This window comes from Mytilus californianus, unplaced genomic scaffold (assembly GCF_021869535.1).
Source record: "Mytilus californianus isolate M0D057914Y unplaced genomic scaffold, xbMytCali1.0.p SCAF_15, whole genome shotgun sequence".
In the NCBI taxonomy this organism is placed as follows: Eukaryota; Metazoa; Mollusca; class Bivalvia; order Mytilida; family Mytilidae; genus Mytilus; species Mytilus californianus.
Window position 1 is genome coordinate 13,227,802 of NW_026262637.1, and position 17,474 is coordinate 13,245,275.

General features: G+C 34.2%; 1 long non-coding RNA gene across 1 annotated transcript; it reads right to left on the reverse strand.

The window, feature by feature from the left end:
• Positions 1-5,584: 5,584 nt before the first annotated feature.
• On the reverse strand, positions 5,585-8,589 carry LOC127725450 (uncharacterized). Its single transcript, XR_007993007.1, has 3 exons — positions 8,524-8,589; positions 6,335-6,430; positions 5,585-6,013 (listed from the first exon to the last, which is right to left on the reverse strand). It is a non-coding gene; the product is annotated as an uncharacterized LOC127725450 (long non-coding RNA).
• Positions 8,590-17,474: the final 8,885 nt, after the last annotated feature.

A 17,474-nucleotide genomic window follows, 5' to 3' on the forward strand; every position in this document is an offset into this window, starting at 1 on the left:
ATGTCTGTTGTGTTAGTGGGGATAGATAGGATTTGTTTGATGCTTTTCCGATAAAAAAATTCAATTGGTTCCAGTTGTGTAGAATTTGGTAAAAGTATTTCTAGGCCATAAATGAGTACTGGTAGCACATAAACTTGGAATAATTGTAGGCATGCTACTGGATTAAGGCCGTTCTTGCCATGCAGGCCTGTCCCCATCAAACTGTACATTGTTCTCGATCCTGGCTTTAATTGTTGATGTTTTCCTGGATATGGATTGGGATGGTTTGCCGCGGGTTACTGCTGTGAGTAATTCCTAAATGTACAGCAGTTTCAGCATTTTGAATAGGTGTATCATTTAAAGTGAAATTGAAGTTATCCTCTAATTTTGGTTTCCCAGTTTTAATAATTTTACATTTTGTAGGCTGTAATGAATATTTCTCCTGTTGACTGTAATTCTCCACGGTTGTTAAGTTTGCATATTGGTAGGATCATTTACGACCAGAGTGACATCATCTGCACAAGTTGGTATAGGACAGTGAATATGTCCAATATAGGATCCCAGTGTACTGTCCTCTACTTGGTTAAGAATGTCATTTATATATAGTTTGTATAACTCTGTGCTTAGTATTCCACCCTGCCTAACTCCTTGCTTAATATCGAAGGGTTCAGAGACCAGATTTTCCCATCGAACTGAGGTTTGTGCACCAACACTTAGATCATGCAAAAGTAACCATAATGAGCCAGAGATCCCTGCTAGGTATAACTTTCTATATAAACTACTGTGGTTAACGACGTCAAAGGCTGATTTTGCATCAAGCAGAGCTACATATAAAGGTGTTTTCCTGTATACTGCATCGATAATCACTTCATTAAGTAGAAGAGCGCAAAATAATGGTGATATTTTAGACGTAAATCCTCTCTGAAATTGGTTTTGGATGGTTGCAATAATTTGCCATAGGTGTTCCTTAAGGAGTATCTCTAGGATTTTGCCAATAACAGGAAGAACTGTTTGGCAATAACAGGAAGAACTGTAATTCCTCTGTAGTTTTTAGGATCTGTGGGTAAACCTTTCTTTTTGAAAATTGGTGATAAAATTCCCATCTTGATATAATCTGGGATAGCACATGATATACAGATGTTATTAATTATTTTTGTCAATGCACCAACCAGGTCTGGTCCACCATGGATGAAGTGTTCCGCTGTAATTCCATAAATATCAGGAGCTTTCCCAGCAGGCACAGCAACGTTGATTCAACATTGAATAAACGTCAGATTTCAACGTTGAATCAATGTTGAAATGTAGTGTTGGATTGAAAATTGATATGACGTTGAAAACATAACGTTGATTCAACGTCAGCTTCCAACGTTGAAAATAGGTTGAATTTTGGTCTAAATTTGGTCAATGCAAGTTGAAAACAAGTCGAATGATGGTTGAACTGAGGTTATGTTATGTTGAAATTAGGTCGAATGCTGGTTGAACTGTGGTCAGTAAATGTTGAAACCAGGTCGAATGCTGGTTGAACTGTGGTCAGTGTATGCTGAAAACATGTCAAATGTTGGTTGAACTGTGGTCACTTTATGTTGAAATCAGGACGAATCCTGGTTGTTCTGTGGTCAGTGTATGCTGAAAACCTGTCGAATGTTGGTTGAACTGTGGTCAGTGTATGTTGAAAATAGGTAGGATTTGGGCCCAGGTAGACTGTTTTAGGCTTAACGTTAATGCAAGTTGAATCTCGAAATGTGGTCAATGTTGAGAATATGATCTTGAACATTGGTTAAATTGTGGGTTGTCAACAGCTGAAATCATTACCACTTATTATATCCATCAGTGCCATTTTATGTGTAATAAAACTTTCACAAAACTATATGTACTAAGTGGTAGTAGTCATGTGTCGGTGGTTGATGTACATGTAGTCTATTGCAGAGTTCATTATTTAGGAGATTTCTGCCTGTTCCAATATTTCCCTTTTTGTATTTCTATTGTAATAGAAAAATGCAATTCATTTTATTTCATGCAGTTTGTTAGTTATATATGTATTGTTTAACTGTTCTATACTTTGAGAGGTGTAGAATGTTTCAGATGTGTCAGATATGTACTCTAATAAACTATTGAACTTATCTGTTCTATAAAACTTCGGCTGATGCAAGACTGACCTTCGGTTGTATGTCTGGCAGAGTTTAACATAAGGTCTTAGAAGTTAGACAGCGGTCAACCTGCGTCAGCAACTTTATTTATAACTCATAAAGCATAAATTCTTTTGTTTGTTGCAATCAGTTAAGGGTTACTAGGATATTCAGAAATTAGTATATAAACTGATCAAGCCGCTATAATATTAATAGCGAGTTTCTTGATTTTCTAGGTGAGTCTCTTGATTTTGGAAACAATTTAGGTTTTAAATTATTTTTCTTTTAATTTTATTTTGGAAAAAAAAAGATAGATAAAGTTTATATTAAGTAACTAATATTTTAATTCAAAGGTTGAATTTAACAGTAATTATTATTGTTATTATTTGATATTTAATTTGAATTGTTTGTAGTATTTTATTATGGTTTTCAATTTATTTGGACATTCAAACTTTGTACTTTAATATTATATTGTAATTAATAATATATTGTAATTATTTCTTTATTAAATAATAGCGAGTTTCTTGATTTTCTAGTTTGGTTTTCTTTCCTGTTGTTGGTTCCGGCCTTCTACCGTGAGCCTCCCCCTAGATTGTGCCACAGAGCTTTACAATCGTTGGGTCACAAAATAACAACAAAACATCAACACAATATAATGGTGGAGGACCCGGGCATCGATCCCGGTACCTCTCGCATATATTATCATTAATAGCAATTATTATTACTTCACTAAACACAGTTGTTCTTATCTGGTTATTTTATAAATTCAAAGTCATCGCTGCCGCAATAGCTATGTATCAACCTGTCCAAACGTCTGCTACTACGCTCCCAAATTTTAAATTTCAACCTGCCACAACTCAAACACCTACTACATGGATTAACGTATTAAATTTCAATATAACTTGGGATCATGCTGTTTTTACATTAGCTTTTATTTCCTTTTTAATGACAATTATTTTGGTAATTAAATCCTTCAAAAGAACAAATATGAATACTAAATTATGCTTAGAAATAACAACAGGTTTCGATTGTGTTTGCATTCCAATTCTTTCAATGCCTTTATGTCCAACATATTGGGATATTCAATATCCAAACATTATTGACAATTTAACTGTTGTAAATTACATCAGGCCTAAATTACATATCTCGTATCCAGATTTTACAGTCCGAAATAAAAATACTTCCCAATCTATTTCTGTACCTGATGTTATTGATCTTAACATTTTTCAAGCATGCGCACTAAGGTCAATACTTAAACACCCATTTTCTGTTTATGTTATTTTACTTCATCATAACATAAAATGTCCAATTGATAATGTCAATATGCTAACAACACATATTGAGACCACAGGTCAAACAAACAACCGCAAAACTACTGTATATCCTTCTACCTTATATTAATATTTTTCTTTTCTATTCCTCAGATTATCCAGAGTTACGAGACGTAGAAAACTTTTCGCCGTCCCAAGTCTGGAATAAACTAGTAAATAATCATTTCGACATAGATTATTTACAAAGCATTGATTATTTATTATCATACAATTTTGATCCATTTAACTCTTCCAGTCTACAATCTCTTTGTCTAAATACCATTTCAAACAATCCCGGTATTTATATTCCAGACTTATTACCCCCATTTATTTATTTACATATGGACTATTTTGAACAATTAAAAACCTCATGTGTTAGAGACTTAAATAACTACTATCATTAGATATGGAAATTCTTTGTAAATTTACCAATACAACTATTATTTTAACTAATGAAGATAACAAATTTATAAATTTAGCTGAATATTTTCAAGCTTTACTACGTTTTAATGAAACTGAGGTAGATTTTTCCATGTTTGACGAAAATATTTTTCAAATTCTAAAACAAAAAATTGTCCACAATATAAATATCCCTGCCGATAAAGATATTCTATTTAAAATCGTACCCATTGTAGCATTTCTTACTATATCAGAGGAGAACTTTAAATTATTATTACCAAGTGCTCAAATTTCAATTTATAATGTCGAATTATATTTACCGTTTATTCATCGTTTATTAAAATTTAATTTTCCCAATATTGCAAAAGATTGGGCTATTCAAGGTAGACTCCCCCTTACATTGTTAGATAATCCACAAATCGCCTACCATAAATTCAAGCGCGCGTATAGAAACGCGAAGAACTTGCACGAATACAAATTAAAGGTATTAGCTCGCTGCCATTGTAATACATGTATAGATTATAGAAGGAATTTAATGTGGTATGACCCACTAGCTCCTTTCAGTGAAACAAATTATGTCCCTTGTTTTGTCATGAAAGGAAAAATCTTTAACGTAAATAAAAGTTAACTGGATCTTAATTAAGTGACATTTACATTACGATGATCGTTTGTTTCAAAATAGTCATTTAATTAAGTATCTTTATGTACATCTGTAAATACTTAAAGGCCTTTAAATCATCAAATATATATTTAAATTGTACTATATATGTTTTATTTTTCATTGTGTATTTCATTGCATTATATATAAAAAAAAAAAAAAAAAAAAAAAAGATTGAAAAAAAAAAAATAATAATATTGTTTTATTATTGCGTGTTATTTCTCTGTGTTGATATATTTAGATTGGTGGAACAATCTCTTTTTCAAAGGGAGAGCGATTATTGTAATAGAAAAATGCAATTCATTTTATTTCATGCAGTTTGTTAGTTATATATGTATTGTTTAACTGTTCTATACTTTGAGAGGTGTAGAATGTTTCAGATGTGTCAGATATGTACTCTAATAAACTATTGAACTTATCTGTTCTATAAAACTTCGGCTGATGCAAGACTGACCTTCGGTTGTATGTCTGGCAGAGTTTAACATAAGGTCTTAGAAGTTAGACAGCGGTCAACCTGCGTCAGCAACTTTATTTATAACTCATAAAGCATAAATTCTTTTGTTTGTTGCAATCAGTTAAGGGTTACTAGGATATTCAGAAATTAGTATATAAACTGATCAAGCCGCTATAATATTAATAGCGAGTTTCTTGATTTTCTAGGTGAGTCTCTTGATTTTGGAAACAATTTAGGTTTTAAATTATTTTTCTTTTAATTTTATTTTGGAAAAAAAAAGATAGATAAAGTTTATATTAAGTAACTAATATTTTAATTCAAAGATTGAATTTAACAGTAATTATTATTGTTATTATTTGATATTTAATTTGAATTGTTTGTAGTATTTTATTATGGTTTTCAATTTATTTGGACATTCAAACTTTGTACTTTAATATTATATTGTAATTAATAATATATTGTAATTATTTCTTTATTAAATAATAGCGAGTTTCTTGATTTTCTAGTTTGGTTTTCTTTCCTGTTGTTGGTTCCGGCCTTCTACCGTGAGCCTCCCCCTAGATTGTGCCACAGAGCTTTACAATCGTTGGGTCACAAAATAACAACAAAACATCAACACAATATTTCGCTAAATTTTATGATTAAATGGAAATAAGTCATTCCCTTTGTTTTGGTAATTATTATACTGGTAATGAGACCACTCACTTCTGAATCTGGTTTTTATGATAAAAGACTTGACAAGAAAAACAGGCACAACTTATTAACCTTACCAGGCATAGATAATCTTAAACTTTATTGTAGTGTCAGTTAGCATACATTTTTGTACTTTCATTTTTTATAATAGACAGGATCATGTTTGTTCATACACAAAATATGTTTGTGACATAAAACAGTAATCATATAACATGTTGCTCACATATGCATCTTACAATTTCAAACAAACACAAACTGAATACTTAATTTTATTTAAAATGTCAGTCCTTTTGCTAGACACATTCCCGATATTTCTGGGCGTATTTTAGGTATAGTGCACACTAGTTCCATATTGTTGTCCATGATGCACATTTGTGACTTGTAGCTATAGCATCTGCAACAGAAAAAAAAACATATTATACTATCTTTATCATAACTAGGTTAATATTATTTTGCAGCTCAAATAAAGAACACTACTGTAATATGTGAACAAATAATCTCTGTTCAATGATATTGTTATTTTTTAAAATATTTATTGAGAGCAACCATGTGCTTTTTTAAACTTGAGTTCATATATAATAAAAAAAAAATTTTTAATACAAAAAACCTATAGGTTTTAGTAGACAATGATGCTAGAGCACATTTAAAAGAAATTATGACAAAATCTCACACAATTTTTAATGTGGAAAACAATGATATATATTTCAATACTCACCTCTTATTATTTCAAAAAAGCTTGAACCACCAAAGGCATGTTTATTCTTTTTACCCGTCATGTATTTTTCAGACATGGTTTTATTGGTGAAGACATCTACAAAAAAGACACTTTTAAGTGCAGCATTTCCAAATTGTCACAACTCCTTCTATAACTTGAAATAAAAAAAATAAAGTTTCATATGTGTGAAACGCTTACAAAATTTGGACTTCCAAAACCTTTCACAATTTGGTTGAAAATCTTTAAGTTCAATTATTTTTATTGTAGCATTAAGGGAAATTTGTCCTGCAGAATCCAACAAGATTCTCGAATCAGTGGGGGATCCGGAAATGTTGATAAGGGGGTCCACTGAGTGCATAAGAGGGGGCACACTCTAGTCATGCTTCAGTGATTTCTTATACAGTCAACCAATTTTTCCCTCAAAAGGTTCGCCTCTGGAACCAAGGGCTTTAGAATTAATTTTAATCCTGAATCATAGTTTGAAGATCTTTCAATAAGCTAATGGCATTTCAATTTATTTTATCTTGACAGTCACTCATCTTGAAAAACAATAATGCACCACAAGCACCAAGATCTTGACAGTCACTCATCTTGAAAAACAATAATGCACCACAAGCACCAAGATCTTGACAGTCACTCATCTTGAGAAACAATAATGCACCACAAGCACCGAGATCTTGACAGTCACTCATCTTAAGATACAATATTGCACCGCAAGCACCGAGATCTTGACAGTCACTCATCTTGAGATAAAATATTGCACCGCAAGTACCGAGATCTTGACAGTCACTCATCTTGAGATACAATAATGCCCCACAAGCACCGAGATCTTGACAGTCACTCATCTTGAGATACAATAATGCCCCACAAGCACCGAGATCTTGACTGTCACTCATCTTAAGATACAATAATGCCCAACAAGCACCGAGATCTTGACAGTCACTCATCTTGAGATACAATATTGCAACGCAAGCACCGAGATCTTGACAGTCACTCATCTTGAGATACAATATTGCAACGCAAGCACCGAGATCTTGACAGTCACTCATCTTGAGATACAATAAGGCCTCACAAGCACCGAGATCTTGACAGTTTCTCATCTTGAGATACAATAATGCCCCACAAGCACAGAGATCTTTACAGCAACTCATATTGTTCAGTGGCGGATCCCAAAATTTTCATAAGGGTTGGCCCACTGACTGTCCTAAGAGGGGGCCCGCTCCAGTCATGCTTCAGTGATTCCCTTTATAATCACCCGCCTATGTTGTTAGTATAAAACCCATAAAACAAGATGCTTTAGCTGTATTTGGTAAAACTTATAGGAATGTTTGGTCTTCAATGCTCTTCAACTTCGTATATTTGACCATTTTAAATTTGTTTGATTCGAGCGTAACTGATGAGTCTTTTATAGAATTTCAATCCTGGTATCTATGATGAGTTTATTTACTTTCATATAATTCAAAATGAATATTATTCATGGATGGTAATTTATTTTATTGATATACATACCATTATATATTTAAATATTTCATCAATTAATATTTTCAGCATGTTAATTTGCTATACTCAAGCAGTAGTTCAACTTTGAACCTTTGTTTACACTCGTCTTCAAACTGCAATAAATTCAAGTCTTTCCGACGTGATACGTCTTTTTTAAAGTTTACGTATACATGCATATGGGTTATGTTTAGATATTAAAACTAAAGGAATATTGTCTATTTCCTTGAATTTTTTGGGCTGTAATAAATCAGTACGGTCTATTGAACAAGCATCTATTTCGACTTTATCATAACTCAGTATCAAATAAACCACTTTGAAATTGGTCAGATTGTGTATTAATTTGTTATGGTCACACGTGTTTCTTATCCGCCGTATTGCTTCACATGATTAGTAAATCTTCGGAATACATGCTGTGAGTGACATCTATTCTGATACAGAGAAAATAATTTGTTTGTTTTAAATGTATTTCAAGGTCAAGAATGCCATGCGTTGTAAATCTTTGACGTTTAATTACATCAACATACAAAATATCGAGTTTGAGATTATACATTTATGTGAACTTCAAAAAAGGGGTTATAATTATTTGCCATACTTGCGGGGACAGGGAATAATTACAGCTACAATACTGTTAACATTAAATTATCATATAACTATGATTAAAGCAAACAATGAATGAAAATTATACTTACTTTGTACTGCTTCGAGCAACTGTTAACTTGTTGTGGTAATCAGATTGGCGTAAATAAATTCGAAATGTCGGCCTCATACGCATGCGCAAATTAGAAAAAGAAATCTCTTTCGCGTAAGTTAATTCATTAGCTCTTATAGTGTAAATTTGAAGATTTATATACACATGCAACAGTGATCATTGAATTTATTCAAAAACATCAGTTACTGTAAACCAATATAAATAAAATGTGATTATTTAAACAGGAAGGATTTTATTTGTCTTTGTCAAAACATTGTTGGAGAGGATATTTTAGGAATAGCCCATGGAAGATCTATGGCCTGACTTGTGGTTTCTATAGTAATAAAAAAAATCAACAAAAAGAGAAACCATAAATGAAAATCAATATGTAAAACAATACCATGTTCTAGTGAATTCCAAATTATTAACATTTATTCCCAATAATTCCTGCAAAGTTGTATATATAAAAAATGATTCAATCTCATCTGGAGTGAAATTTCGGTCGACACCTAAAGTCATCAACCTTAAATAAACCTTTTATCAACGTTATAATTTCATCCTATCAAAAACATTAACTTAAATACAATGTTGATTCAACGTTGACAGTTCAACGTTGATATTTTTAACCACAAATCAACGTTGATTCAACAACGTGATTTAAACGTTGATAAGATTGACGTTGATACAACGTTGATTTTACGTTGATCAACGCTACAACCAATTTCAACATATTTTCAACGTTGGTTCAACGTTGTGTGCCTGCTGGGTTATTTTTATTTAATTTGTTAATGGCATTCTGAACTTCTAAAACTGTAAAAGAAATCGGAGTTGCGTCATCAAGACAGGATTCCATTATGACATCAATGTCTGCCTCCCTGTTGATATAGTCATCCTCAGGAGTAGCAGCAGGTGTAGCCAGATTTGCGAAATGTTCATTCCACCCCTTTATTATTTCTTCTGCTGAATTGTCATAAACTTTCCCTTGTACTGTAAGTTCAGTTATAGAGGACTTTCCTTGCTTGCGCTGATTATTTATTAACTTGTAAAATGATTTGGTGTTACTGGACCGAGTATTCATAATTTCAGCATACTTCTCGTCCCTCTGTCTAGCAATCTCATGCCGCCTTGCTCTACGGAGTTCAGATCTAGTGTTTTTTCTATGAGTTGCACTTTTACCAGATTTTGGTTTTCCATCCTCTTTCCATTCAAATAAGGCTTTTTTGTTGTTTAATAGTGCAAGAGCTATCTCATCGTTCCAAATGTGAGTATTTTTCTGTTTGTTAGGTTTGGACTTTTTGGCAAATTTTTCTTGCACTATAGTTAAAGCATGGATGAGATCTTTGACGTCCAATATTTTTTCTTTAGCTTCCAGCTCATTGATTTTATTTGTAATTTCTGTTTGATACTTTCCCAAATCTATTTTAGACCAATTTACCTTTGATGGATACTGATTTTTCTCTCTTTTTTTAGTTTTTGATTCGAAATGACATTGTATCATTGTATGGATGGGGTGGTGATCTGAAGTATTTGAAGGTAACATATCTAGGCGTTTTGTGGGATATAGTCCTGGATCTATATCATTGCTCCTGAAGATATAATCAATTGTGGAGACTTCTTGGCCATTTGGATGTATAAAGGTTACATCGGTCTCATTGAAAGTAAGATGTGTCTCTTGGAGAAATTTCCTCAGGGCATCCTGCCGTTCTGTCAATTTGATATTTTGGCATCTACTTGATATATCACAGTTCCAGTCACCACACAGGACAAATTGATACCTTGGGGAGTACTTATGAATTATTTCTCTTAATTGGTCCAATATATCATTGAACTCATTGTTAACGTACTTGGAACCTCTGCAAGGCATGTATACACATATCAAGATGAAGGGTTTTGGAGACACATCCACTCTCACACAGACGATTCTCTCATTGCCCTCCTCCAGTTTCTCTATTAAGTGTTTGATATTTTCTCTCCAGAGTATGGCAACTCCACCATAACCACGTGGACGCTGTGTTGTCCCAATTGGGTTGAGCTCGTCAACTGATTTTGCGGTCCAATCACACTCCGGAAACAATTCATCAAAGCTATTTTTCTCAAAATTAAAAAGCCAGTGCTCTTGTAAACAAACAATGTCAGCATTTTCCTTAAATAAAATATCTTTTATACAGTCCATATTATTACGTACATTTTTACAATTGAAAGAAACGATATCCAGTGCTTGTATTGGCTGTTGGTCTATCCAAGGTCCTTCTGAGGCTTTGTTACTCCTAAAAAATGTTCCTCCTGATTATTATTTCCTATGGCTGTCAAGTCTTGTTCCGACGGTTCTATGTTAGCAGCAGCAATTACGGTAGGAGTGTTTAATAGAGGTGGGTTAGATTTTGATTTGAATTCATGGCTGCACTTGGTTTCTGGATCTGTTGAAGAAATTTGCTCATGATGTATGTCTATTTCCTTATTTACTACCGTTGCATAATCCAATTCTTGTATTACAGTATTAGAACATCCAGCATCATTTGAAAGTTGTGTATCAATTAGAGACTTGTTAGGCAGGGTGGAGTTGAGATGAAGAGGGAGGCCTGTCACAAGATTTTTCATTGAATTTGTATTACATTTCATCGTCGGTGGTTTCTGGTCAGACCTTGTTGCGATATCAGACTGTGTGCCAGACTTTGGTTGCATTTTCATGTAACAAGGTGGTGGTAAATTCCATGGATAGGTGTGACTATTGGGGTTGTGCATATGTGGCATGTTCATCTTCAGAGGCACATGTCCTGGTGGATGCGACTCATTGAATGGTACATTTTGCATTGGCTGTATATTTCTCATATGCATATCAGGTTTAAGATTTTGGTACCCATTTACTTGTGGATTAGGTATTTTGTTATAGTAGCTATTTACATTATAACTTGGTGTATGGTTCTGGTACCCATTTCCATGTGGACCTGGTATATGATTCTGGTACCCATTTCCATATGGATCTGGTATATGATTCTGGTGCCCATTTACCTGAAGACCTGGTATATGGTTCTGGTACCCATTTACATGTGGATTTGGCATATGGTTCTGATACCCATTTACATGTGGACCTGATATATGATTCTGGTACCCATGGTATAGATGATTACCTTGAGGAGATGGCCAATGTTGTTTTGACAATTCGAGTGCATCTAGTCTTTGCTTTAGGGAGTTGTACTCTAGGTCAGAAACTCTTCAATTAAGGCTGTTGATGTTTTCCATACTATGTATTTTAGAATGCAGGTGTTGAGTTTCAAGGTGCATTGGAAAGCCTCCTGTGATATGCTCGGTATGGTGTTGGAGTAGGTCTGGGTTTGTAATATCATTATTTACAGCATTAGTTGGTGTACTATCTACATTTCCAGCTACTTTAATTCTAAGAATTCTATTGCTATTTTCCAGTTCTTTAATTTTACCTTCTAATTTCATGATGTATGCTTGAAGTTTAGCATTTTCGGTTGAATTTTGTGAGTTTGTGGCATTTTGTTGTTTGAGCTCTTCTTCCCATTTCTTTAATCGGAGCTCCTTTTGTCTTAGCTCTTTTTCTTTTAGATTTGGTCTAGCTTCGACTGTTTTGGTTTGTTTTACAGGCAGTTGTTCTACTGCTACAGTATCAATGGCTTTGGACGTTGAGTTTGACAGGTTATTTATTACCGGTTCTATACTACTACTCAGGGCTTGATTATCGGAGTTGACTGATGGATTTGAGTTTTCAGTCATATTTCCAGATCTCATGTTAACTTCCTCAAACAGTATTGATTCCGCCAATGTAACAGGAGGGCAATCAATTGTGTTGTTCTGTTGTTTCTGTTGTACAAGCGGAGTTTCCCCAATACCATCTGGTGTTATACTCTTATAGTTATTAGGAGGGGGTAGGCTAGTATATCTGCTTATCATGCTTATACTGGATGACTCTTGACTCTGTTTTTTGTACATATTGTACATACATACGGAACATCAGGAGATTGCTCTAATGTATTTTTGTTCCTTGGTGAGTTTTTCACACTTGAAGTGGATCCAATGGTTACCAGCAGAGCATTCGATACATTTACTCAGACACTTCCTGTTACATTTTGGACAGATATCAACATTGGTTTTTTCTGCTGTTATTGATATTTCAGTTGTAGATGGATTACTCAAATGAGATACATTATGAAGTACAAGTTTGAGACAAGCTTCACGAATTTTACTGTTAAGCTGTTGATAGGTTGATTTGTTTGACATCAGGTTAGCTATGGTTTTTAGTTCATCAATGAATAAGATGTGAGATTTTCCATTCACCTCTACCCTCATTGTGGAGTTGTACATGTTAATTCTGTAAAGCTGAAATTTAGAGTTGTCTTTTTGAAGAACTGACATGGAGGTTTCAACTATTTTCCCCATTTTATCTTTTCGTTCAAAAATTTTGACATCAACAGTATCATGATTTGAAAAATGAGCTTGAATACGTTCAGCAAAGTGTAAATATGCAGCTGGCGTAAATTCTAGAACAATGTTACCATGCTTATATTCAAAATGTACATCAATGTCTCTTTCTGTCGCATCAATGAGCTTTTTAACAACTTTTTTCTCATTAAGAATATAGTTTTTAACTGTTATATTGGTCTTTGATGGTGTGAAGACCTGGGTAGGTATCCTGTCCCTTGTTGACCTTAATACTCTATTTTCTTCCATTTTACTGTGTAACCCGAAGATAGAGAAGACAATGGAAGACTATTGGATGACGGTTTGGAGTGGTGTGGAGTGGAGGTTCCCACTCGTACCAATTTAGTTGCTATTTCTGTGAATTTCCTATTTATGCTAATGTTTGCTGGGCCGTATAAAGAAGACTAGAGACAATGAAGAAGGTTATACCTCGGTTAACTATGGTGTGGAGTGGAGGTTCCCACTCGTACCAAATAAGTCAATATTTCTGGTTAAGATTTAGTAAGTGTCAAACCCTGAGCACCGGAGTATAAAATGTAGGTTGATAATGGTGTGGAGTGGAGGTTCCCACTCGTACCAATGAGATGAAGTGAGATTTCTAGACAAGGCAGCGAGAGAATACTAGAGAATGCAATACGGGAGTATAGAATATTGATTTAGAATGGTATGGAGTGGAGGTTCCCACTCGTACCAGATAAATTGATATTTCTGGTTATGCTGATGTTCGATGTTTGGTGAGGCGAAGAGATTACTAGAGAAGGCAATGAGAGAGTATAAAATGTTGGTTTATAATGGTGTGGAGTGGAGGTTCCCACTCGTACCAAATAAGTCGCTATTTCTGATTATGCTGATGTTCGATGTTTGGTGAGGCGAAGGGATTAATAGAGAAGGCAACGAGAGAGTATAAAATGTTGGTTTATGATGGTGTGGAGTGGAGGTTCCCACTCGTACCGAATAAGTCGCTATTTCTGATTATGCTGATGTTCGATGTTTGGTGAGGCGAGGAAATTACTAGAGAAGGCAATGAGAGAGTATAAAATGTTGGTTTATAATGGTGTGGAGTGGAGGTTCCCACTCGTACCAAATAAGTCGCTATTTCTGATTATGCTGATATACGATGTTTGGTGAGGCGAAGAGATTACCAGAGAAGGCAACGAGAGAGTATAAAATGTTGGTTTATAATGGTGTGGAGTGGAGGTTCCCACTCGTACCAAATAAGTCGCTATTTCTGATTATGCTGATATACGATGTTTGGTGAGGCGAAGAGATTACCAGAGAAGGCAACGAGAGAGTATTAGATGTCGGGTTTTAGTGGTGTGGAGTGGAGCTTCCCACTCGTACCAAGAAATCCTTATTTAGATGAAGTTTCTTTAAGTGCTAGTGCCTGCTCTGCAATGCAATGAGTATATATGAAATAGAACTTTTTATTGAACCCGCTATTTCTATAATCAAAAGTAATGGTGTAGAGTGGAGGTTCCCACTCATACCATAAAGCCAGTGTAAATTCTATTGTCCAGTACTTGTAAAATCTATCTTCAATACACAATTAAAATATCCAGAAAGGTAAAATCTTATTGCACAGAGTTGTCTCACTAAAATTTAGGCATTTATCTGATAAAAACGTTCGATAAGATACACAAAAATGTCTAATTAAAATAACTTTGCTCTAGAATGGATGATTAAAATAATTTTGTACATTAAAAGTCACCCAAGTATGAACTGGTGTAGAGTGGAGGTTCCCACTCATACCATAAAGTTTCTTGTAGTATAAGGTAGGAATGGTGTAGAGTGGAGGTTCCCACTCATACCAATAAGCAGTAAAATATAGTTGCCTGCTAATCTAATTTCTTGTCCAGCAGTCCTTACGCATTTGAATTTTTAATTTCTTTAACCAAACTTTAGATAAGAGCCTATCTGGATGTATACCGTCTCTATAGAGGTCTAAATTATATTGAAATCTTGGTACAGAGCTTGTGTTGTGACAAGTTAGTCTGCTTGGGTTGTGTAGTATGTCCAAGTTGAAATTTGGTGTAACGGAGTTAATTGAAGTATTTAGCTCTTTAATTTCAAAGTTAAGTTTATCAATTTGATGCCTAAGATCAATGTCCTGATCGTTGAAAGTTGCCGGGTCTTTGTGTTTTTTATATTGGTTCCAAAGTGAGATACTATAGATAGGAATACTCAGGAAGGTGACTCTAGATGTAGTATATGAAGAGAGTATTTTAACTATCTCTCTATATTGGTCAACAATGTTTTCAACAGCGGTATTGTCTGAAGAAGTAAGAGAGATCCTGCCCTTGTTGTCTGTTATGGACGTTAGGTCACAAGTACCTAGCCAGATATATATATGGATGGGGCCAAGATGTTGAATTTTATCTTCTATATTGTCACGCAGCCAGGCAACCCTTTCTGCTGATTTCGCTCCTCTCTTTACCCACCACCTTATGTGGTCTATTGCAGATGAGTCAGACTGGTTTTGAAGGTAAATACCTTTGCTGTCTGATAATACCACTGGGGTACGGAATTTTACCCCCCCTCTCTGGACTCACTGACTTCCTTAAATATTTTCTGAGCTTATTCTCGGTCATAAATAATATTGATGAAGTTATTTAAGCAAGTTATTTAAGCAAGTATATATAGATGTAGGCGGCTATACAAAGCAACAGTGAGGCGGACAATATTTAGTCTCGGTGAGAATACAGAGTCAGAGAAAAGACAAGTGTCAAATATTAAAAATATGTGTTAAAATGCACACGCAGATATATTTCAAGCAAAATGAATGATGATTATAGCTGTATATGGTATCGATGGCTAATGATGGCTATACATTTTAGATATTTTTCAATATTGGTTGCAACACTCAGTCAAAGCGCGCGAAAAGCCAATGCGTTAAAATTGCATCAAAATGACTAAAATATGTTATGTTTAACGACAAACGATCAATGTCTATTTACAGCAATACTAAATTATCAAAATTTCAATGTTATACGAGAAAACACAAGTCAATATATATAGGTAAATCGTTTTCTTCTGTGACAGTCAAAATCCACAACCATTCCCTTCACCGGATATGTACCATTGCTATGCCTTGGGCTTTAAATCTTCATAAAACATGACCAAGTATTGTCTAACCTTTACGTAAATATTTCTTTTCGATTTTAAACTTTTCCCGATTACCTTTTTTTTTCTTTTGAATGAAGATTACGATGTTCTAAAATATAGCTGACCGATGTTTTTCATTGGTGTTTGTTGTTTTGTTTATCAATTATTATAGAGCAATGTTTAGTGCATGTCCATTTGTTTGATTTACTGTTAATCAATACGCATGTACGTAAAGGCAGCAGACGATTTGTGTACGACCACGTGTCGTGTGATTTTAAAATGGGAAGTTATTTCTTGTGAATTTATTTGCCACAAAAAAAACTAAAGTAGACAGTTCAAGTAGCATATTTGTTGATTTACAAATCTGATTTTATGTGTACACCAAGTTGTTGTAAGAAGGCTACTTTTAAATGACATTTATAACCCGAAAGACGAGATCGTGTGTCTGTTTGTTTTATTATGTAATAAACCACAGGTACTCTGGTGGGCAGTTGATATAATTAGGTCTTTCCACTTTTCTGTGGAAAGACCTATTGGTTTTCTTCTGATTTTTTTTTTTTTTTTTTTTTCTTCCGCCAAATTTTGTTCTTGCGATAAATTTTTGTTTCGCAAGATGTCGCTTAGATGTTTCGTATATGAAATCGAACAGTTTATGCGCCTTTGAAATTGACCCTGCTTAACCGAATACTTTTCTTTGTAGGAGTTATCTCCCCGAACACTGTTTTCCTTGTGCGTGCATCTCCTCCGTAACCATAAAAGAAAGCGACAAATTTATTTTACCAAATTGCTCGTTATATCCTCAGGATGTTTTGTCCAATTTTGACCGAAGCGATAAGTAAACTCCATATGAGAGTTATTTCCCCTTCTGTATTTGACATAAGGGATATATAAATGATTGTATAGCATGAATGGTAAGTGATAGAGACCTAAGGTATATTGATTTGAATTCCTTGGTTCATTTAAATGAAATTGAGGCCAAGGTCAAAGGTCAAGGTCATATTCTAAATTTTGACTTTTCCTTGTTATTTGATCTCCTCTGTCACTTTTAAAATTACAAATTAAAGAACTAGTGCAAAATGTTTGCTTAATTGTGATTAAGATATGATACATTTGGTCTGAAACAATCCAATGATATCTTATAGGAGTTATTGTCCCTGAAATGATTCAATTTAAGGTTAATTGATTATGACTCCAACTTGGTACATGATAAAGCCATAGTGTCTTTTGCAAACTGTTGGTTGACATATGACCTTGAAAAAAGTAAACCGGAAGTGACCTTGAGTGAACTGGAAGTAGTATTGTTTGCACTTATTTCATGGAAAAGTACCTAGAAACCATATATTTTTTGAATGATCATAGGTTAACCTATCATTTGAGACCGGAAGTGACATTTTATATACCGGAAGT